Genomic DNA, 25,308 nt, shown 5'->3' with positions numbered 1-25,308 from the left:
GCAGTCTAGCCCATTATAAACTTTGCACACCCAGTGCATTAATAACTATAACAATAAAAAGTAATCCAATCTGTTAAAACCGTATGTATTTAATGTTGTTGCCCAGGATCTACTGCTAAAAGCCCACCTCATCAAACTGCATATTAGTCGCCGTGGTAACTTTATTATGGCCAGCCTTGGCGAGGGGCTCCCATAAATAATTCAACCACACTGTTTCTGGGAGCTACTGTGATTTAATTCTGGTGGAGAATGGTGGAAGGTGTGTGTGGCCCTCTTCATGTTTGTGTATGTGTGTGTGTGTGTGTGTGTGTGTGTGTGTGTCCGAATGTGTGTGCATGTGGGCTTTAATGCTTCTGTGTGTCCAAGTGGGTGCAAGGGCAGACATGTCTATGAGTGTGTGTGTGTGTGTGTGTGTGTGTGTGCATGCGTGCGTGTTTGGAATTCTCCTTCCTGCTTTCTTATTGGCAGATGGCTGTGCATTGGGAGCAGCACACACACACACACTCACACACACAAGCTCTTCTCTAGCACATTCCTTCTCATCAGGTACAGCGCCATGGCAACGCTCTCACCCACCACATCAATCACACAGTGCCCTCGGAGCAGAGCAGTGGCGGCTGGGAGGGGGAGAGGTGGGGGGTGTGAGAGAGGAAGAAGGTGGGGGTGGCAAAGGGCCAAGCTTATTTCCCCTCCTGAAGGTCTGAAAAGAACCAGACAGGCAGCTAGACAGAAAGACAGGTCCAGACAGACAACCAGAGAGAGAAATACAGCCAGACAGAAACAGTCAGACAACCAGACATAGAGAGAAAAACAGCTAGACTGGCAGACAGATGGAAAGACGAACAGACATCGAGTCTGACGCCAGAGAGATAGAATTTTCACATGCTATGTGGTAAATTGCGATGTGGGACCTGTGTTAAATTTCTTTGACCATATTTCTTCATTACAGTTTTCTCGATTGCTTTCTAGCATCGGTCAATACTGAAACCACAATAACAAAACTCTTCACACAGTGTGAATTACCAACATGCATCGTTGCAAAACTATTAATCTCACCCCCAAAACCCACTAAAACTACCAAAACGCTTCATACATGTCTCAAAACCAGCTTGTTCCACCAAAACACTGGCAGCAATTCTCATTCAGAAACACACACTGTCACCCATAACACAATGACCTAAAAAACATTAACAACAGGGATCATTACATAAATGAGGAAGGTTTATCTTGTAGGTTTTTAATTTAAAAAAAAAAGGTATCAGTATTTGATCATAGAATAAGAAAAACACCTCACTTTAATGATTGAACAAAATATATGGAACAAGAATGAATCACAAATGCAGCAATTTGAAGGAATGTCCTTTATTTCTTCTACATCTTTGCACATAGTAAATTTCAAGTTCAAACAAAAACAAACAAACATCAACAAGTATAGTATATGGTTCCATGTTCTCATTCTGTTTACGCCAAATTCTGACTCTACCATCTGAATGTCTCAACAGAAATGGAGACTCATCAGATCAGGCAACAATCTTCCAGTCTTCAGCTGTCCAATTTTGGTGAGCTCGTGCAAATTGTAGCCTCTTTTTCCTGTTTGTAGTGGAGATGAGTGGTACCCGCTGGGGTCTTCTGCTGTTGTAGCCCATCCGCCTCAAGGCTGTGCGTTTTGTGGCTTCACAAATGCTTTGCTGCATACCTCGGTTGTAACGAGTGGTTATTTCAGTCAAAGTTGCTCTTCTATCAGCTTGAATCAGTCGGCCCATTCTCCTCTGACCTCTAGCATCAACAAGACATTTTCGCCCACAGGACTGCCGCATACTGGATGTTTTTCCCTTTTCACACCATTCTTGGTAACCCTAGAAATGGTTGTGCGTGAAAATCCCAGTAACTGAGAAGATTGTGAAATACTCAGACCGGCCCGCCTGGCACCAACAACCATGCCACGCTCAAAATTCAAAATTGCTTAAATCACCTTTCTTTCCCATTCTGACATTCAGTTTGGAGTTCTTGACCAGGACCACACCCCTAAATGCATTGAAGCAACTGCCATGTGATTGGTTGATTAGATAATTGCATTAAAGATGATTTGGAAAATTTAACAGGTGTTCCTAATAATCCCTTAGGTGAGTGTATGTGTAAATGTGTAAATACCCTGTTTGAACAGACATCTTACCTGGATATATTGATGCCGGAGTTCTTTCACACATTTGCCATTTCTCTCAAAGGGCACAGTGTACAACACTTGGGTCGGTTTTCAGTTGAAACTGCAATCAACTGTGTTTGGATTGACTAAATATTTCTAATGACTGAACTAAAGCATATGGAACAAGAATGAATCACAAATGCAGCAATTTGTAGGAATATCCTGATTTTTTTTTATATCTTTGCATATAGTAAAAAAAAAATTTGAAACATGATAAGTTCTAACAAAAATGAATTTACCCAAATTCCAGGGCTGCAACAAAAACAAACAAACATCAACAAGTATAGTATAATCACTAGCCTCTGTGTACTGTAGGGGCTAATGAGTGGTTTGTGTAACAGCAAACCATCATTGGACAGTGTATGAAGCGTTTTGGTAGTTTTAGTTTTGGGGGTGAGATTAACTGTTTTGCAACAATGCATGTTGGTAATTCACACTGTGTGATGAGTTTTGTTATTGTGGTTTCAGTATTGACCGTTGCTTGTAAGCAATTGAGAAACTGTAACATTGTCTTACAAATATCAAACATTTTCTTTATATTTCAGTCTGGTTACTGCAGAAATGCACACCAGTTGCCATCATTCTGTTTTGAATGTGTTTTTAACCATTTTGAGAACAGTGTGTAAGCATTTGAGAAAACATGTGCTGTGAGTATATTGTTTTGTAGGTGGTTGAGTTTGAATGAGAAAAGAGTTCATGGGGAATTTTGGGGAATGTGTTATTTCAATGCATTTTGTGTGAAGGCAGTGAGACATTATTCCCAGTTTGGTTCACATACACTTCCGTATTGCTGACCGTGTGAAGAGTTTTGTTAATGTAACTTCTGTATTGTTCGATGCTTGTAAGCAATCGAGAAAAACTGTAATAGTTAGAGGTGGGTGTTTGTAATGTTGTGGGATGGCTTTAAAATATGAATACAGGGAATTCCGCAGTGAAGGGATACGATTTGCATATCATATGCAGCAAGAAACCTTATTAGTGTCATACTTCACAGCAATGTAAACTGTCCTTGATACTGTCTGTGTGCGTGTGCGTGTGTGTGTGTGTGTGTTAGGGGGCGAAGGTTACCGGGGGGAGTACCTATCATATCTGGTCAGTAATTGAGAAGTGGAATGAGAAAAGGAGGATTGAGGAAGGAAATAGTGCTGGTGAGGGTAAGGAGGTGAAATGGGTTTTCACAGAGTGGGCATGCGTGCTTCACCCTAACTGTGTGTGTGTGTCTTCCAGCGTGTGTTTGGGGCCATGTTCATTTCTGTGTGTGTGTGTGTGTGTGTTGTGGGGGTCACAGCAGCAATGCCTGGAGGGGGTGGTGTAATGCCGGGGTAATATTAGAGTAATACGGCGGGGCTGAGTGGGGGCTCGGGAGGGCAGGGGACCGTTGAGGGAAACGGCGCCGGGGTACGCCAGGGCTGCTCGGCAACACCCGCATCGGCGGCCGCTCGCAATCAGTTCCGCCAGACTGACGTTCCAACCTCCATCCGTCACCCGCCGTAGCCCCCTCGCCTTCCAACGACTAGACACACCGTTGCCACGCCGATAAGGGCAATATTACTCCGGAGCAAAGTCGGAGATTAGTTATCCGTGAATAACTTTACTTTCATTCCATCACTCTGTTCCCCCCCCCCCCCCCTGTCCTTCCAATCTGTCCTGGAAAGAGCAAGAGTGATTTTCTTAACAACCAGGCCTGATAGGATCCGGAGAGGTCAGTGGGGCGGGCTTATTTTAAAGCTCTGTGAGCGTGTTCCCCCGTGGTGGCCCGGGTCCCACCCGAATGCTTTTATATTCAACCTCATATTGGGCCTGTTGTTAAATCCAGGTTTCGCATTACGGACGACCTGGTTCATTTCCTCCCGCGGTTTAACGAGGCCTGTCGGTGCTGTTCAGGTGTTCAGACGCTGCTTTATCCTTCGCCCGCCTTTGTGGGTTACTTGGTACTGTGTGAGTACTGCAATTGAACTTACAGCTGAATATCACGGATTAGTCTAACTCGGAGTAGAAGAGAGGAGAATGAGATTGATTAAGGGGGAAATTGACTAGGCTACATCTTAAGGGATCTGAGATTGGGCTCCGGGCCCTGGGTTCAATGCCAGACATCAAAGGAGGACCCTACGGCCTCAGACGGCCTCCATAGAACTCAGCGGTCGACTGGTCCAGCTAAGGCTGGGTACTAAAGGATAAAGGAGCATTGTGGTGCTTTCCTGGATCTGAAAAATGTATGAGGCTCGATGCTGATCATCATGGGACCAGCCCCCTGGCTCTGTGGCCTTAACCCTATGCTGGTTCTTCCTCATGCTCTGGGATTACTGAACAGAACCAGATGGGATTGTTGAACAGAACCAGGTGGGATAACTGAACAGAACCAGGTGGGATTACTGAACCGCAAGAACCAGGGGTCACCGGAGGGCAAACATGGAGGAGCCAGAGGCCACTTTAGGCCTAGGACACGACCACCTATGATGCCTCCTCCCAGATGTATATCACCTGGAGGAGGTGCTGGGAAGAAAGAAGTGCTGCTATTGCAGCTTGTCAATAGAATTAATGAAACGACATGGAGATGGGCTTTAACGCAATGAGACCCAGAGTGGACCACAGCGGATCCATCTAGCCCCTGTACCCCCCTCGTGAACCTTGACGTTGGCGCGAGGCTACCCGGCCCCCCCCTGAAAAAAAAATCACAGTGAATATCTGTCCCGTTTCTTGATTATTTTGCTCGATCCTCCCGTCTGCCGTACCTTTTGGTCTGTTCTGTCTCGGAACCGGATGTCAGTGTCATCATATCAAGCATAGCCCCTCCCAACAGACCCCGCTGTACTATAATGTAGTGAAACGTGCCAGCCCGTGCCAGCCAGCCATGCGGCGACGGAGGCGCGGGGGCTTGCCAGTTGGCAGAGAGGTGGTTCCCGCGGTGGTACCGGTAATCAGCCGGGTCAAGGTCGGTGGGGGGGGGGGGGGGTGCGCTCTGTGACACTCTGTCACACACATTTAAATCTTTTAATTAGCGCTCTCCTCTCCACCGCGCTGAGTGACAATGACAGGATTTTTGTGTTGCCATGAGACGGCTTACTGGCCGCTAATTAAGAGGGGCTCCGCAATGCCTGGGTTGCGGGGGGCGCGCCACTGTGTGTACTAGACTGTTTATATGTGCGCATGCCTGTGTGTGTGTGTCTGTGCGTGTGTCTGTGTGTGTGTTTGTGTGTGTCTGTGTGTGTGTGTGTGTGTCTGTGTGTGTTCGCACAGGGGTTCGTGAAGTGAAACAGGTCATCCTCCTGTGTGAAACAGGCATGGAAGGTTGGATAAGGACACCTGTTATTTCCTGTAATCATCTCATAATAAGCTCTCAGACTGCCACTGATTGCTTTGTTTATCAGGGAGAGGACAGGCGGGTAGTTGATCTCATGGCCAACTCGACACTGTGCCTGGGCGTGTTTGTTCGCATGCTGTCCACTGGTGGTTGTCAGGAAAAAGGTAGACCCTGTTGTCCTGACAACAAGGTGTTTGTTTACGTATGGCAAGGGTTCAGCTGACTGGGGAACGTACACCTGCCTGGTTGTCCAGACAACGCATGTTTCGTAAAGATTCCCAATCGGCGGGTTGTCTCGTCTTTGACGTACTGTGTAGAATAATTTCTTTTCACAATGTTACGGACAACGAAATACACAGCACGAGGAAACCAGAAACCTTGGACACACAGTCAGCGTATTGGACCTGTCCCCTGCTGCTACGTACACAATGGGAACATTTGACAGAAGTACGTTTTCCAGGAGTAGAATATTTATTTTAGATACCCGCTCCAAACCCCCGACAACAGCCGGTCCCAGACACGAGTCAAAATGGTGTTGACCAACAACCAGACGCTGTTGTAGGGTGAGGCGGGATAACAGGCCTTTTGTCCGGAGCGGCAATACAGTCCCCTCCCAGGCTCTCCATTGCTGTGATACTGCAGCGATACGCGGTCCTGCCTCAGGGGATGTGGGTAACCGAACCGTTTTCATTTGAAAAAACACTGAAGTCTTCCGCATGTGACCGTGAAGAGACTGTTTGCTAAATCCATAATTGTGTCATTTCCCTGTCTTCCTCGATGTGTTTCTCTCCCTGTATCTCTGGCGTGCACAGGCACACACGCACGTATGTGCACGATACGTACACACAGAGTGACGCATCGGATGACCTTCAGCTGTCTCTCTCTCTCTCTCTCTCTCTCTCTTTAATTCTCTGTCTCTCGACCTCCTTCTCGCTCTCCCTGATTCTGCCTCATCTCCTTTCTCCGTCGTCGTCTAAAAATAGCCCCCCAATCATCAGCGGAGTGGCCCAGGCAGGCAGTTGCCCCTCTGGGCACAGGGCTTGGCATGGGGCTGCCTGAGACGGGCCTAATTAACTCAGTGACAATGAGGGAGGGAACGGGAGATGAAAAGGGAGGAGGGAGCAATGGAGTGAGCCAAATAGAAAGAAGGGCAGAGAGGGAGGGGGGGGGGTTTGAAACACTGAGGGAGGGAAGGATACGAACTGTAGTGGAAGATGGAGAGAAGAGGGATAACAACAACGGAGGGGTCATAGAAATAAAAGGAGGGAGAAAATAACAGCGAAGAGGAGGGAGAGAGAGAGATAGAGAGAGAGAGAGAGAGAGAGAGAGGGAGAAAGAGAGAGAGAGAGAGGGGGAGAGAGAGGGGGGAGGGCAGCAGGCCAGGGTCTCTGCAGCGCAGGTTGGTGATGGAAGGAGAGGGTGCTAATTAAACAGAGAAAGAGGGGGAACGAAAGAAGGAAGAGGGGGAACGAAAGAAGAGAGAAACCCAGATAGATGGGCTCGGCAGCTGCAGCGCTGTGATATGAAAGGGAAAAGTGTAATCTTCAAGAGAGAATGAGGCCGGGGATGACTGCAATCTAACCAACTCAATTAGCCGCCGTCCATAAAACAAACTCCTCTTAATCTGGCCTGTCAGGCAGACACACGGTCAGGCAGACACACGGTCAGGGAGACACACGGTCAGGCAGACACACGGTCAGGGAGACACACGGTCAGGCAGACACACGGTCAGGGAGACACACGGTCAGGCAGACACACGGTCAGGCAGACACACGGGCAGGGAGACACACGGTCAGGGAGACACACGGTCAGGCAGACACACGGTCAGGCAGACACACGGTCAGGCAGACACACAGTCAGGCAGACACACAGTCAGGGAGGCGGTTCACCTGTTCGGAGCAGAAACAAAGGTATCTAGCCGTCACGGCTACTCTACTTCACTTTCAATTTACCACCCACGCTGATTGCTACAGCAAGATTGACAAAACTCTTCAGGAGTTCATGTGTTCATTATTTTCTTATCCCCTTCGCTTCTATCAGATTTGGCCCCTCCACCCTTCCAAAGCCCCCCCCCCGCCAAGCCCCTATGCCTCTTATCACACAGCTTTGCCGATCCAGGAAATATTCCCCCAACCAACACACTTGAAAGAGAGCGCTCCTCTCGTCGAAGATCACAACTGAGCTTCGAGGTGACGGGACAGTTCGCACGGCCCTTTGCTGGACATCTGGGCACTGTCGGTGTCCTGCGAGTGTGACAGGAACCCGGTTTGCAACGGCACAGCTGCGCTCCCTCTTGGCTACCCTATCTCTCTTTCTCATGGATACGACTACAGAACGACAGAGCATAAGGACGTAGCATTGAGCTACACGTGAGAGTTTGCTGTTCCCAATTAGCGGTATCATTTCAGGGTCTGCCTTATCCACACGCCGGCAGGACATTTCTCCGCCGCCCCGACGTTGTCATGGCAACCCAGCATGGTGTAAGCGGTGGCCCCAAACGAGTGGCGGCGACTGAGGTTTGATTACCCTGCTGGAGAGCCGGGCTGGCTAATTAACACGTTAACAAGCAGAGAGGCATCCGGGTGGGGCCGGACGGCTGACTGGTTGTGCCGCCGCCGTGACAGAATGACGGCTTCATCCCTGTCTGTCACCAATACATGAGGCGTGTGTGTGTATGTGTGACGGCGTAGGAGGGGCCGGCGGTGTCGGTAGAGCGTCTCCAAGTAAGGGGGAGGTGCTTCCGTAGACCAGCCAGGTGGTGTCCTTATGCCTGCTGTGCCCAACTGGCCCTCCTCCGCCATGGTAGGGACGGCCGACTGGGGTTAAAACCACTTGCGTTTCTGTGGCCCTTCAGCAGACTTGGGCTCTTATAACTGGGCTCCTGTAATAAACAGTGTTCTATAACTGGGCTCCTGTAATAAACAGTGTTCTATAACTGGGCTCCTGTAATATACAGTGTTCTATAACTGGGCTCCTGTAATATACAGTGTTCTATTACTGGGCTCCTGTAATATACAGTGTTCTATAACTGGGCTCCTGTAATATAGTGTTCTATAACTGGGCTCCTGTAATATACAGTGTTCTATTACTGGGCTCCTGTAATATACAGTGTTCTATAACTGGGCTCCTGTAATATACAGTGTTCTATAACCAGGCTCCTGTAATATACAGTGTTCTATAACTGGGCTCCTGTAATATACAGTGTTCTATAACTGGGCTCCTGTAATATACAGTGTTCTATTACAGCACGGGAGCTGAAGCCCGTCTGACAGCTCCTCTCTCCCCATAGCCTCTCAGTCCGGGGGCCCTCTCTCTAGTGATGTTAACGATACCCAGCAAAGAAAGACTGCTCCTACATTAATTACTTTCAATACTGTGACTATTCAGCAGTGCTTTGCCTGCAACTCTTAGTAATTCTAACGAAAGACTCTGACTTCTGAAATTGGCATCCTAGTCCTTATTTTGGCACCCTGTGGTCCCTTTATTGGCAATCCTTGTCCTTACATTGGACCAGTTACTATGTACAGAACCACTGTGTGACAGTGTCATTCTTGTTAGTTATGATATCGCAGTTGTGTCGAGGAGTACTGGGGAGAGAATGCTGCCATTTGTTTTCTGTTGAGACAATTAACCAATTTATTTTGAGTCAGATTTAACATCTTTACAATTTGGAGTGACATACTAGTGTTAGTTTGATCACATTCATTCCAAACTAGTATGTCTCCTGAATCTTCCCCTTTTTGACTCCTGACCATTTGGTGGTTGGGGCTACCAGCTCGCTGTAATGTAGCATGCAACCAGCAGGTAGAGTTCCTCTCCTCTATCCCCTGTTGAATAACAATGTCTGTTTTTCCAGTTTTGTAACTTCAGTCTGGGTTTCTGAGCATTCGGACAAAGGCCACGTTTCCCCATCTGTCTTCTGTCTTCCCTCTCTCTCTCTCTCTGTTTTTATCTTATCTTCCCTCTTTCTCTCTCTGCATCTCCTTGTCTCCCTCACTCCCTCTCTCATTCTCCTCACATTAGCCGGAGCTCAGGGTCGAGCCCACTGCTGCTATTGTTGTGAAGTCTACAGCACACTGCAGCACTGAGCTTGTGCCTGCACTGTCTGTCCGGCAGCGGATCTTTATGTGTTCCTGCTCACCTTAAATGCTCTCTTAATGCATTATGCAAATGACCAACAAATAATTCATTCATTTGATCATCATCCCAATCAGTTACTGGTTTGATTGCCAGTTTGTTGTGATGCAACCTGAACAAATATATCCTTGTTACCTATTACGTTATGATGGGGGTGTGTTACATAGAAACATGCATTTATTCATTGTGTGTGTGTGCGTGTATGTGTGTTGTGTCTGTAGTGTATTGTGTCAGCAAGCCTTTCTGTTCCCACAGCTTTTCTTCTCTTTCCACCCGATTGATTCGATTTCTCTCTATCGCGATGAACTCAAGAGACATCGTCATTTCCACTCCTCTCTGAAGTGTGGCGGCACACACAAAAACACACTTAAATATGCAATGCATGCAAACACACACACACACACACACACACATACAAATGCAAAGCACGCGGTCCTGTTTCTCTGGGATTTGGGTCGATCGAGAGGCTTCCTCGCTCATCAGAGGCCGGGTTTGGAGGTATTTGCATTTTCAATTAATTGGCGGCGTCATGCGCTCGTGCCTCCGGAGGCAGCCCCCAGCTTTGTGTTTGACCCGTAATTGCAATCATTAGCCATGCAGCGTAGCCAACGCCTCGGAGTGTTCACTGGGCATAATTACGGCAAGCCAGTTTAAACCTGCATTACTCAACAATCTAATAGAGCGGATTCCGGAGTGACTGACGAAAGCAGAAACCGGGGCAATCGTGGCGACAGCAATTACTCAGATATCCGCGTGCCTGTGTGTTTGCGCATATTCAGGGGGATTCAACCGACCCGGAACATCGTTTACCAAGGCAACGTGTGAAGATTCAAAAACAACCACCAACACGCTGTCATCACACACACACACACACACACACACACACACACACACACACACACACAAACAAATCATTAATTGTTTTGGTTGTACGCAGTTGAACACACACCAAACACACAGACCAATCTGAGCTTTGGTGGTTGGGAATAAAGGTGGAGCTGCCGGGGGATGTTATTCCAGGCTTCAGTATCTGGGTTTACAGCCTCATCTCTGCTTTGGAGTAACAAGGCTGTGGGCACGTGCAAGTGCGTACGTGTGTGTGTGTGTAAGCCAGACACACACACACACACATAGACATAGACACACACGCCATATGGCCACGTCTTGCTACAGAAGCAGATAGACCCACACAAACAACCCCATCCAGTTTGTTGTTTCACAGATGCTGTAGTAGCTCTGTGTGTCCTTTTCCCACTCAGACAGTAATGCAGGCTGCAGGGGTAGGAGGCCCCGCACCACTCACTTCCTCCCCCTCGTCCTCCGTGGCTCATCCCCTGCTCTCGGTTTCTTTCTCTCCCCCTCTTTTTTTTGTCCCCTCCCACTCTCTCCACCTCATCTGGTCATGTTGGTGACAGAGGGACAGGGTGGTGTTGGTGACAGAAGGACAGGGTGGTGTTGGTGACAGAATGACAGGGTGGTGTTGGTGACAGAATGACAGGCTGATATTGTTGACAGAGAGACCTGGGTGGTGTTGGTGACAGAGGGACATGGTGGTGTTGGTAACAGAGGGACAGGGTGGTGTTGATGACAGAATGACAGGCTGGTGTTGATGTTAGAGGGACAGGGTGGTGTTGGTGACAGAATGACAGGCTGATATTGTTGACAGAGAGACCTGGGTGGTGTTGGTGAATGAGGGACATGGTGGTGTTGGTAACAGAGGGACAGGGTGGTGTTGGTGACAGAAGGACAGGGTGATGTTGGTGATAGAGACCAGGTGGTGTTGGTGACAGAGAGGCACGTTGTTGTCGGTGACTGATGGACAGGGTGGTGTTAATGACAAAGGGACAGGGTGGAGTTGGTGACAGAAACCAGGTGGTGTTGGTGACCGAGGGACAGGGTGGTGTTGGTGACAGAGTGACAGGGTGGTGTTGGTGACAGAGAGACAGGGTGGTGTTAATGACAGAGGGACAGGGTGGTGTTGGTGACAGAGAGACAGGGTGGTGTTAATGACAAAGGGACAGGGTGGTGTTGGTGACAGAGAGACAGGGTGGTGTTAATGACAAAGGGACAGGGTGGTGTTGGTGACAGAGACCAGGTGGTGTTGGTGATAGAGAGACAGGGTGGTGTTAATGACAGATGGACAGGGTGGTGTTGGTGATAGAGCGACAGGGTGGTGTTAATGACAGAGGGACAGTGTGGTGTTGGTGACAGAGAGACAGGGTGGTGTTAATGACAGATGGACTGGGTGGTGTTGGTGATAGAGCGACAGGTTGGTGTTGGTGATAGAACGACAGGGTGGTCTTGGTGACAGAGTGACAGGGTGGTGTTGGTGACAGAGAGACAGGGTGGTGTTAATGACAAAGGGACAGGGTGGTGTTGGTGACAGAGACCAGATGGTGTTGGTGATAGAGAGACAGGGTGGTGTTAATGACAGATGGACAGGGTGGTGTTGGTGATAGAGCGACAGGGTGGTGTTAATGACAGAGGGACAGTGTGGTGTTGGTGACAGAGAGACAGGGTGGTGTTAATGACAGATGGACTGGGTGGTGTTGGTGATAGAGCAACAGGTTGGTGTTGGTGATAGAACGACAGGGTGGTCTTGGTGACAGAGTGACAGGGTGGTGTTGGTGACAGAGCGACAGGGTGGTCTTGGTGATAGAGAGACGGGGTGGTGTTGGTGACAGAGCGACAGGGTGGGGTTGGTGACAGGTGAAAAGAGAAAAAGAGACTCACAGAACCTTCATCCTTCTCTGTGTCTTTGTTGTTTCACTGATGCTGCAGTTGCTCTGTGTGTCGTTTTCCCACTCAGACAGTAACGCAGGCTGCAGGGGCAGGAGGCCCCGCACCACTCACTTCCTCCCCCTCGTCCTCCGTGGCTCAACCCCCATCCCCTGCTCTCGGTTTCTTTCTATCCCCCTCTCTTTTTTTGTCCCCTCCCACTCTCTCCACCCATACAGCCCTCATCTTTCCTCTGTCCCCTTCTCAATCTCTTACTCTGTAAATTCACTCTGATAAGATATCGCCTTGTTGGTACCATGAAAAGATTTGATTGAAAGAGAGAGGTGTGGGGGGCGGTGAGTAAGAAAGAGAGAGAAAAAGACTCCCTGATTGTGTACTTGTCAGTGAGTACCAAGCCTGGCTGATATATATCTTAATATCCTATTTAGGGCTTCTATTCATCCTCCAGGCTGATTTATTAGTGGGGCTTCCCCTTTAATTAATCAAAATAAATAAAATTCAGAGGCCACAGCCTGCACAGCAAATTAAAGCAAACATTACAACTGCATACCATATGCTGTCCATTTCCATTTATATTGCACTACTTCTCACCAGAGCCATATGGGAAATGATGTTCCATATTGGGAGGACATTTGGGACACCAGAGACACACGGTGGTGTGGGTGACAGAGACAGGGTGGTGTTGGTGACAGAGGGACAGGGTGGTGTTGGTGACAGAGGGACAGGATGGTGTTGGTGACAGAAGGACAGGGTGGTGTTGGTGACAGAGGGACAGGGTGGTGTTGGTGAAAGAAGGACAGGGTGGTGTTGGTGACAGAGGGACAGGGTGGTGTTGGTGAAAGAAGGACAGGGTGGTGTTGGTGACCGAGGGACAGGATGGTGTTTGTGACAGAAGGACAGGGTGGTGTTGGTGACAGAGGGACAGGGTGATGTTGGTGAAAGAAGGACAGGGTGATGTTGGTGAAAGAAGGACAGGGTGGTGTTGGTGACTGAAGGACAGGGTGGTGTTGGTGACAGAGATACAGGGTGGTGTTAATGACAGAGGGACAGGGTGGTGTTGGTGACAGAGATACAGGGTGGTGTTAATGACAGAGGGACAGGGTGGTGTTGGTGACAGGTGAAAAGATGAAAAGAGACTCACAGAGGAAGAGACTCACAGAACCTTCATCCTTCTCTCTGTGTCTTTATCTCCATTCTGCAGACTATGGCAAGTAGCAGGTGTCCCTGTTTAAATGTTTAAATGGCTAGAAGGACCCTGGGAACACATTCAAACACTAGACAGAATGAGGGCTAATGTGAAAGCTAAAAGGCTAGGAGAGAGAGGCTTGTAAGATCTGTGCAAATTTGTTTAGGGATCTCCCTTTAGTGGGAAGTGGTGGTGAATCCTGACTCTAGTCAATTATAGGTAGAGGTGTGTGAGCAGATGGGGCAGTCTACGTGTCTGTTTCTGCACTGTACATACATGCACACGTATTGATGTGCAAGTAAGCTTCTGTTTGCAAACGTGTGTGAGCGTGTTCATGCGTGTGTGTGTGTGTGTGTGTGTAAGCAGGCCAATATCCCATGTTAGAGAGAACTGTGCTGTATGCAGGACCCTTTGGGGAGGAGGAAAGGTTCAGATTGGATACACTGGATATAATGGGCCAGTCCATTCCATCTCTGGGGAGCCCACTGTTGACCCAGGGTGTCTCACCAAACTATTGCATACATGTCTGTAGCATATTCAGTTGTATAATCATGATGCGTCTGTCGAAATTGAATATGGTTCTGAGGAAATTTTTGGAAGTTTTGGTATGTATGTTTTGCTTGTATTTCGAACGTTCACCCGGAATGTCGAAATATGTTGAAAATATGTCGGAATATGTTGTGGTTAATTTATTTGGGGCTGTATTTACAAAACATCTTTAGGCTAAAAGTAGCTCCTAAATTCCTGATTTAGGAGTAACTCTTAAAAAATGGGCGTGTCAGTCTTAACTTTAAGACTGCTAAACCTTTCCCAGCTCCTAAATCTGGGAAAAGTTAGGAGTAGTCAAGAGGACTTCTAAGTCACTAAGACCAAGTCACAATCAATCCTAAAGGCTGCTGTCGGCAATCCGCCTCATAATCAGCTTAATTGCGAGGGTATTCTGATCATAGTAGAGCTACTCAATGATGCTGCCACTTCACCAACAAACAGAAACAACCCAATAACATCAAACATCAATGTGACAACTCTATGCTACTTGGCCACAGGGAAAATGCAGTTATGCAGCGCAGACGAACTACATATATCCCAGTCATCTTTCAGTAGAATATTACATCAAACAATAAATGCCCTCTCCAGACCCCATATCGTGCGACAAATCATTTGGTTTCCTCATTCACCACATTCAAAGAAACAAAGCATACTTCATGGCCATAGCTGGACCACCTGGTGTAGTTGATACTGTAGATGAGACTCATAATTATAAATAGGGCACAAATTATTGAACACACATTTCATTCCAAGCTGCCAGACATGTAAGAGGCTGACAACTGCTGAACATACAGCTCTGGAAAGAATTAAGAGACAACTGCAAAATTATCAGTTTCTCTGGTTTTACTATTCATAGCTATGTGTTTGAGTATAATGAACAGTTTTGTTTTATTATATAAAGTACTGACAACATTACTCCCAAATTACAAATATAAATATTGTCATTTAGAGTATTTATTTGTAGAAAATAACAACTGGTCAAAATAACCCAAAAAAATATGCATTGTTTCCAGACCTCAAATAATGCAAAGAAAACAAATTAATATTCATTTTTCAACAACAAAATACTAATGTTTTCACTTAGGAAGAGTTCAGAAATCAATATTTGGTGGAATAACCCTGATTTTTAATCACAGCTTTCATGTGTCTTGGCATGCTTTCCACCAGTCTGTCACATTGATATTGGGTGACTTTATGCCACAAAATTCATGAAGCTCAGCTTTGTTTGATGGCGTGTGACCATCCATCTTCCTCTTGATCAAATTCCAGAGGTTTTCAATGGGGTTCAGGTCTGGAGATTGGGCTGGCCATGGCAGAGTCTTGATCTGGTGGTCCTCCATCCACACCTTGATTGACCTGGCTGTGTGGCATGGAGCATTGTCCTGCTGGAAAAGCCAATTCTCAGAGTTGGGGAATTTTCAGAGCAGAAGGTAGCAAGTGTTCTTCCAGGACAACCTTGTACATGGCTTGATTCATGTGTCCTTCACAAAGACAAATCTGCCCGATTCCAGCCTTGCTGAAGCATCCCCAGATCATCACCGATCCTCCACCAAATTTCTGTAGCTTTGTTGTCCCCAATATCTGTTGCTTGACCTTGTTCATATGAACCGCCGCCTTTGACATTTTCAGGATGGAAGCAACCTGACGCTCACTCAAAGCTTTTCTTTTCAACAATTTTGTCATGCTGAATAGTTATTTTTTTGTTCAAATTACCTTTGAGGTACTACTTGCACTGTTTTTGCCATCCAGCTGGTCCTGTTGCAAAAGTATAGTGATGACCACAGCAGTGGTTTTTATACTTTTCCTCGTTAAATTAGATTTGGTTCAGGTAATCACCTAATCAGTACCTCATTAAATAAAATTAGGTGTGTCTGTGTTGGAATTTAACAGACACTGGAATGGAATGGCTGCCATACATGTAGAGATGCTGATTTAAGAAAAATTAGGAGTAGTCTCTTAATTTTTTCCAGAGCTGTATCTTGATTAGTCAGTAAGTTATTCTTGGTTTCATGTTTAATCAGTACGGAGCCCTGGAGGTGACATTGAATTATTTATTTTAATAAAACGTGCTCTCGTTTTTCAAAAGAGCATGTCTTAAAAACGAGAGCACGTTTTATAAAAAGAAAGCATGTTTATAAAGAAAAACCATTCAATGTCGCCACCAGGGCTCTGTAAATCAATGACACTTACCCTACATTTTTATTTTTAATGTATTTATTTCAATATGGCAACATGACACATTCTTCTACAGTATTGCTCTGATGAATTCACTGAAAGAGACCCCTCCCCTATCAGCCAATCATTGTGGGCATAGCAAGTAGGCCTGTTCATGGAACACAACATCATCCATAGCAACAGGGTCAACCCAGTCCTTTCTCCTAGACTTCTCCCCAGTAAAATTTGGTTTTTGAAGCTTTGTGAATAGATTTAAAGAGAGAACTCTTAGATAGGAACATTTAATGTTTAGGAGTACTCCCGGGGTTAAGATTAAAAAAAAAAGATAATAAGGCCCCTGGTCATCTTATGCAGAATCACAACATCTGTTGCTGTAGTTTGTCCATAAATCACAAGAATGACACAATAGTTTAAGTTTATAATATTATATATGTATTATATTTGACAATATAGTTTTAACACTTTAACTAAACACTTAGCTGTTTATTTAAAGCTAGAGAGCAAAAGATATGTTAACCTTTTTGCTTATGTGCTTTCAGAATCCTGTAACATCACAGTACAGTAGGCCTTCTCATTACCAAAACAGCTAAAATGTTTAAATTGGGGAAGGTCTGTTAAAAGTTTGAAGCGTGTATTTTTGTTACGTGAACTCAGGCTTTTACACTAGGTGAGCTCTATTAATTATTGGGTAACATGGAGGAAGACACCCCCCCTAAGATCAATGTCTAATTACTGACACAAAAAGTCTGGATAATGGCCCGGCTTAGGGTAAAAAAACAAAGGGGTAAGTGGTTACAGTTGAAAGACTTTGGATTATTTTATCAAATGTATTTTTGTTAGGAAAGATGCAGGGTAGAATGTCCCCTCCCTTGAGGGATGTTGCTTCACTAATCTTCCCAATTGAAGACATTTCCATTGTGTCCTTCTGTTACTCTATGCCTCACCAGCACATTCATTCCATTTTAAATGTTTCTCTTTCCATACATTACGTTATTTTAAATTCCAATTTATATATAAACACAAGCAAGGTTTTGCTAAGTTTGTAATACTGTAGGAATTTTTATTAATACTAAGCTGACATATTACCACTAACTACTTTAATTATCAAGGCTTATTATTAAGGCTTCACATATATATATATATATATATATATATATATATATATATATACTTACATATGGATATATATATATATATATATATATATATATATATATATATATATGGAGCCTTATTTCTACATATACATGTATATGAAGCCTTAATAATAAGCCTTGATAATTAAAGTACTTAGAAGTAATATATTGATGAAATAGAATATCTAGTAGTGGCAAGTGAAAATGAGAAATTGACATTTGTTGTTGAAAGACTTATGAGCATATTGCCCCATGCTGCCCTACATTGAGTTGTTCATTTGGTTCTTTCTTAATAGCAGTGATCAAAAGGATATTTAATGAAAAGTGACAGAAGATAATGCAGACGTGTGTATGTGTTTTACGGTGTGCGACCATATAGTTTATAATTCATTCATTTGGCTATGTGCATTTGGCCACAGATAACAGGCAAGTGAACAGCCGTGAAAAGGGAGGAAGGAAAGCTATGAAATGAAGAGAGGGAGAGAAAAAATTAAAATGTAAGAGAAGGATAGAGGGACCGAGAAGGGGAGGGAGAGACCAATGCCATTGGGGAAAAAAGGACAGAGAGAATAGAGGAGAGTGGTAAAAGGAGAGACTGGGGTATGTGAGGGAAAGAATTAAAAGAGGGAAGAGATGGAGAGATTTAAAGAGACGGGTGGAGGAGGAGAGATGAGATCAGGCTTATCAATCGTCGGTTGAGCTGCAGGGGAAATGAGCTAGGAGAGACTTGGCCAGTGAAGAGGAAAGGCAGGAGTAATCACACTGGACCAGACGCTCAGGGCCAGCAGGGAGACACACACACACACACACACACACACGCCTTTGACAGTGACTGTTCCTCTCTGTCAGTGGGTCATGAAACCTCAGAGCTGAGGTAATTCTGATTCCTCTATGTTCTCTGGAGTCTATAACAACACACTCTCAGCAGATCTTATTGGTGGACATACTGTTGGTGACACACAGGGAGGACTTCTATTGGCTAGGAGAAGAGCAGTGCTTAGTGTTAGGGGTTCCTCAATAGCTCTTCAATAATATATTGCTCTTCAATACAATATACATTTTAACTCTGTACCTTTCCATATAAAAACGGGCCAAGATATGGCTTCATGAGCATTTGCTTCTGCCTCCTAACGTGTTTTTTCATTTGGTTCAGGTGGAAGGCATTAGGCATTATGTATTGAATACAAATACTTCCATTTGTCCCGCATCTGTTCATTTGCAAATTATTAACATTTTGAATACAACTGATCAATGCTACTAATCAACAAGGATCAGATGGAAGTATGTTGAGCCCAGGTGCTGTATGGATTCTAGGCTGACTAACTGAACAATCGATCTAACCATTTGCAGTGAGATGATGGATCAAAATCCAATAAGATCATGCTATGCTGTGTCCCTGACCCATATCATCTGAACTCTGACCTGTTTTGGTCCGGTGGGAGTCTGGCGTGGGGACGCGAGGGTAAATCAATGGTGGGTCAGGAGAGGGTAGCGTCTGGACCAATAGGGCTCAGAGGGAGTATTTAAAGGACCCGTTGGACAAACACAGATGGCTAGACAGCCTGCCAATCAATCATCTGTCATACTTAATATCCCTCTTTACCAACTTAATACATCTGTGTTTTATTTTAACCGTTAAGTGTAGAAACGAACACTTTTGGAGATTCATACACAGCTGAGGTAGTTAACTACTTGAGCCAAATATGCCTAGTTGCTGTCCAGGTTTAATCAATGGGAGCTATAACAGTCATTGAACCAGGCGGGTCAAAAGAAAGCCAGTTCTCATTTGCAACATTAGGGCTTCGTTGAGGACAGGATGAATGGGAAGCGTTAAATACAGGAAGTGCCTTTTGCAAGTCCTCTGGTCGTTTTCTGTGCTATAGCTCCAACCCCTCCCCTCGTCCCTCCTCCTCGTCCTCATTCACTTCTGGTTTGTCCTCTGCACTTCCATCCTCTGCCAGTTCGGGTCAGCTCTTCTCCTCCCTCCGTCTCCTCCCTCCAAAGAGCCAACGTACAACCCCCCCCCCCCAACATCCAACCCCCACCACCTAGTGCTCCACCTTCCAGCATTTCATCTCTGCCATGGACGTCTGCCCCCCCCCCCCACTCGATGTCTAATGAGCCACTAGCACAGGGGGTGAGCTACACTATGCTGATGTGCAGACAAGGTGGGTGAAGAGGTGAAGCACCCTGCCAGTAGAGTCCCCCCCCACATCTCTCTACCCCTGAAATCATCCCACTGAAATCATCCCCCCGTCTCCTCCTCTCAGCGTAGCCCTGCCTAATGAAGGGGCTAATATGCTAAGCGGGTACGCCGCAGTGCTTCCTCTTCTCCTCTTGTCCCTCCTCTTCTACTCTCTTTTCCATGTTCCCTTTCTTCCTGGGGCTGTTTGAAGCTCCCTCTCTCGTTTTCCACCTCGCTCGTTTGTTCTTCCAGCCACCTCGTGTCCCAATCCTGCCGCCGGGCCCCGTTCCTGTCAGAGCCCTCGGTCTCCCCAACGCTACTTCCTCCGTTTACCCCTTCAAAAGTTCAGCTGGCCTTCCTTCAGTTGAACACAGCTATTCCAAGGTTTGCCTTTGAAATGTTGGCAGTGGTTATTGTCCTGGGGTCCGACCAATCATTTTGTAGTTTGTTTATGAAGAATGTGTCTGAGGTGGAACAAGGATTCCTTGCCCAGACCAGATATCCTGTATGTTGACTCAGGCTCATAGAGCACCAATGAGATTGGAATCAGAGTTTCATATTTGTATTCAGAATACCATTTGTATTCAATTTGAAGTTTTGTGTGAGGAACAGAAGCGTTCAATTTGCAGTGGTCTCCTAATTTTAACCCTTGTGTTCCTCACTCAGAACCTTCCTTTTTGACTTTTTGGAAAAGAAAGAAAAAGGTGCAGTGGTCTCAACATTTTCTCTGAAGCTGTATTTATACACTACAGTTCATAAGTTTGAGGCCACTTAGAAATGTCCTTGTTTAATTTTTTTTGGTGTAGACATTGTTAATGTTGTAAAGGACTATTGTAGCTGGAAACCCATTATCAGTATCCATCAGTCCAGTGTTCCAATGGCCCCTTGTGTTTGCTAATCCAATTTTATAATTTTATAAGGCTTTGTGATCATTAGAAAACCCTTTTGCGATTATGTTAGCACTGCTGAAAACTTGTGCTGATTAAAGAAGCAATAAAACTGGCCTTCATTCGACAAGTTGAGTATCTAGAGCATCAGCAATTGTGGGTTCTATTACAGGCTCAAAATGACCATAACAAACAGATTTCTTCTGAAACTCATCAGTCTGTTCATGTTCTGAGAAATTAAGGCTATATTACATGTGAGAAATTGTCAAGAAACAGAAGATTTCGTACAATGATGTGTACTTCTCCCTTCACAGAACAGCGCAAACTGGCTCTAACCAGCATAGACAGAGGAGTGGGAGGCCCCAGTGCACAGCTGAGCAAGAGGACAAATACATTGCAGTCCTCTAAGGCAAAAGTACAAATTCGCTAGGCAGGAAGAATGGTCAGGGGACAATGCAGATATCAACACAGGTAGTCTAGTGCAGGTTCAGAAAAGGCTTGGTACGTCTCACTGAGAGCAGCACTGGTAGAAACCGAGAACGTAATCAACAACAGGTGTGCAGGAAAACAGGTGAACCAATAGAACCACAATACGGGCGACATTCAAAACCAAAGGAAAAAAATAAAACAGAACAGGTGACATTCAAGAACAAACAACCAAAACTGAACAGAACAGCACCTCACACCACCTCACAGTATATACTATACTATACTGAACCTGCACTGTACCAGCATTGTATTTCTGTTTAATTTGACGTTATTTTAATGCACAACAAATAGCTTTATTTGTCAAAAACAAGGACATTTGACCAGATACTTTTGAACAGTAGTGTACCTCTATCATTCAGATGAAAGCAAACATCTACAGAGGATTTGAAAACTGCATTGCGTTGTGCTGTACTTGTACTGTACAATGACAATAAAGTTGAATATAATCTAATCTAAAACAACTGTATGAACTTGAGGATGTACAAGTCCATAAATGTATATAGAGGAAGTGAAAACTCTAAAAGGTTAGGGTTAGGTGCTAAAGTTAAGTATTGATGTTAAGACTGGAGTTAGGTGCCTACAAATGTGTCTTTGTGTGCCTTGAAAGTCTTCAACGAGGTCATTCAACTAATGGTCCTCTGTCTGAACCCTTCCAAATGGAGCTGGGTAAATAGTGATATTTGACTGTTTAATATTGATTCATGGTCATGATTAATTTGCAGCAGTGTAGAAGAGGGTCTGAGCGTCTTATCATATCTGAGTGTCTCTTGATGTCTAATTAGACACACTTTCAATAAACATGTCCAGGACTATACTGTTGCTTGTAGGAGGCAGAACAGTGGACCTAAAAGAAAAAAACAAAGGCATTACAAAACTAAAACTAAAACATGACATGAAAAGAACAACATTAAAGAAAGGACCAGAATCCAAAACAACGACCGACAAGAAACCCTACTGAAAGAGGAACTTGGGGAATGTAGATAGGGACTGTGGTTAGAAACACAGGTGAGGGCAATAACAACAAACAGGCGTTAGGGCATGACAGGGACACCTTTAGCCATTCTACAAAGATTGAACATTAGTAGATTAACATGATATATTCATCATTTATTGCTTATGACAGATCAGATGCTTACAGTTTGACTCCATATTCAATGCCAGAGGACCGCTTTGGAGATTTGTAAATGGTCAAAAAAAAATATCTAATAAAAGACATGGGAAGCTTTCCATTTGTATAATAGTATACTAACCAAATTATAGCTTTGTAAAATGCTCTGGTTCATTCATTGTAGCCCAAACAGAACCCCCCGAATTAGCTCCTTTTAGCACTGGGGCCTGTGTGATTTCTTAGCATTACACTAATGGCCCAGGAAACACAGCTAATTACTTTCACTGCAGATTAGCATCCACTACTGGTAGATGCAAGTGCAGAAGCACACATACACACTGGCGGTAAGTACACAGTTATGAGACTAAACCCTTGTGCAAGGAGCACATCTCTTGTTACATACACACACTTTCACCTGCATTCACATGGGTAAAGAAAATCTGAGTGCGGATTCTTGAGGGGCATAGTGGAGATTCTATAGTCACCAGTAACAGAAGAATGAATATAACCCAAAGTAGCGTATCACTTGTGTCTTTTGAACAGCGGAATCCAATCTGAACCATAGATAGTATTTCCTTCCAGCTAACCATTCATCTGCACAGAAAGGGCTTCAAATAAAATGATGGAAGAAGACCTAATCACAGATGAGTGTGTTTGTGTGTGTGTGTGTGTGTGTGTGTGTTTGTGCACACAGTGGTGTCAGGAGGTCACAGTGTGTGGGTCTTTATCCAAACAGACAGGTGTGTGTGTGTGTGTGTGTGTGTACATGTGAATGAGGTTGTGGATTAGATGTTGGGAGCAGCATGTTCTTTGTCTTAAAAATACTTCTGTGTCTCTGTGTGTGTTTGTGTGTGTGCGTGTGTTTGTGTGTGTGCACTGCCTGTTGATAGATTGTGGCTTAAGCCAGCACTGACATCCCCATTCAGGATGCTGATTATAAAGCAGCTTCTCTCGATGCGTTGTTCCTGGGATCAGGCGGTCACACCCCTCCAGTCCGAACCTCAGGGAGACAGAAATCTCATTTTGTTTTCTCACAGCGCAGGGAAATGAAAATGAGGATGAGTGTGTGCGTAAGTGCTTTGTGTGTGTGTGTATGCGTGTGTTTGTGTGTGTGGTACTGGAGCTCAATTCTATCTATTTACTCAAGCTCCGTGACATTTTTCATGACATGACATTTATGACAGATTCAGTCCTCTGCTTGACGGGCGAAGCTGTATGTAATATGACCTCCACGAGGCACTCTTAAACATTCATCGCTACCGCCAGCCACGTATATAGAAACACATGAATTATACATGTACAAATACATGTTCCCGTGCTGAATACAGGCTTGTGGGACTGAAAGCAGTGCTCTGTGGGGCGGCGGGGCTTCATTGCAGGTATGGTGGCGACATGCAGTCGGGAGCACAGCAGGGGTGCGTTGGAGACAGTTAGGTATCCGCGTCTCCGAACGTTTCAAAAGAGCCTCCGTCGAAGTGTGCCTCCAATATTTACCCAAGTGTTGTGAAAACGTCAATTTACACAGGGGCCCCATACGGTTGGTCTTTCCTCTGTTTTGTAACCAGGTCATTATGCGCTCCCCCACGTGGCCACCTGCTATGTTTTAAAGCTGCTTGATCGGATGTTTTTCCTCAGTCGTGATGATGATGATGATGAAGACCCCTTTCCACAGGGGATTCCCTGGCCCCGGGCGGGACGGCCCCTTTGAGACTAATCACATAGGAAAACACTTCTTCATGGTCAGAGCAGGGTTACATGCCTGTGTGCGTGTGTGTTTCTCTGTGCATGTGTGTTTCTGTGTGTGTGTGTGTGTGTGTGTGTGTGTGTGTGTATGTGTTTCTGTGTGTGTGCGCGCGTTTCTACGTGTCCACCTGCACTTCTCGACGTTTCGATCAGCTCACCGTTCCCCCGTTACATTTTCCAAAAGCGCCGAGGTGTGTGGTCATACTACACATAGACCGTAATCCCAGGGAACGTCTGTTTTGTGGGCCGCTCGACGCCCATCGGCGCGCTCTGCCGTGTTTTTCAGTCAGCCCTTCCCAGGGAGCCGTCTGTACTCTTCCCAGGTGGAGTCTGGGTAGTCGCTCAGCATATAATCACCCACATACCGATACTGTAGATCCCAGACAAACAGCTCCCAGGAACAGACTGAGCTGACAATGGAGCTCCAATCATGGCCCCGCTGTAATCACATAGACTGATTTCCCTCCATTTCAGGCTTGTCATGTACGGTTCCCCACCGTGGCTTTTGATTGCACACCGCCAGGAATAGCTGGGCTGTATAGTTTCTACAGGACTCAATGAGTAGTCCGGGCACGAAGAAGACGTGATTACCAATGCGAGGAGTTGCTTGTCGCCTTGAGTGGAATTGAAATACACTTTTTACACACCTTTCTTCAGGTTGCCTTCCAGTAATTTTGGGGAGAAAAATGCTCCATAAAGGAAGAACTAAAAGTTGGGCTCAATATGGTGTATGGTCATTGGGTGTATAGTACATGGATTTAGGATCACATATCTCACATGGCTAGCCACAGTTTCAAACATTACAGGAAACCCTTCGAATACTTGGATCCTTTGTTCTAGTCTGGCAAGAAGGTTGGATTGGTGATGTTTAGGACAATCTTACTCATCCTTTAATGTCAGGAAAACTCAGTCAATCAATATATGATTTCAAGTAGTATCACAACTCTGGTGTTTGTGCCGAGAGAAATGTATATTCCTTGAAGGTAAAGGCACGTCGATGAGAGAAGTCACCTCAGAATTCCTGCAGGATTGTAGCACACACACACACACACACCCCCACACACACACACACTCACACGTCCCCCTGTACTTCTGCTCAAAATGGAACTGGGACAACAGCACTGATCATAACAGTCCATCTGATTTGAGAGAGAGAGGCACACGAGGGTCCTTAACACTCTGGCTAAATGGCCTCTTCATCTCTCATCCATCCTTTTGTTTTCTGTCTCAAGAGCTCTGTTTACCTTCCCTCGAACCACAGAGAGACCAGGAAGACCTGAAATCAGCTAATGCCCGTGTGCTTGTTTGTCAGCATCTGCTGGGGGATGTGTGTGACATACGCACTAATGTACAAGGTTTTCTTTTGCGAATAGCAAAGGACATTTTAAAACCCATCTATAGACCACTTTTCAGTCGTGGTTCCTAGAGAGCAGTGGCGAAAATATCCCTGTGAGAAGACTTTGACACTTT

This window comes from Esox lucius, chromosome 9 (assembly GCF_011004845.1).
Source record: "Esox lucius isolate fEsoLuc1 chromosome 9, fEsoLuc1.pri, whole genome shotgun sequence".
Lineage (NCBI taxonomy): Eukaryota > Metazoa > Chordata > Actinopteri > Esociformes > Esocidae > Esox > Esox lucius.
Note: the sequence above shows the minus strand (reverse complement) of the source record.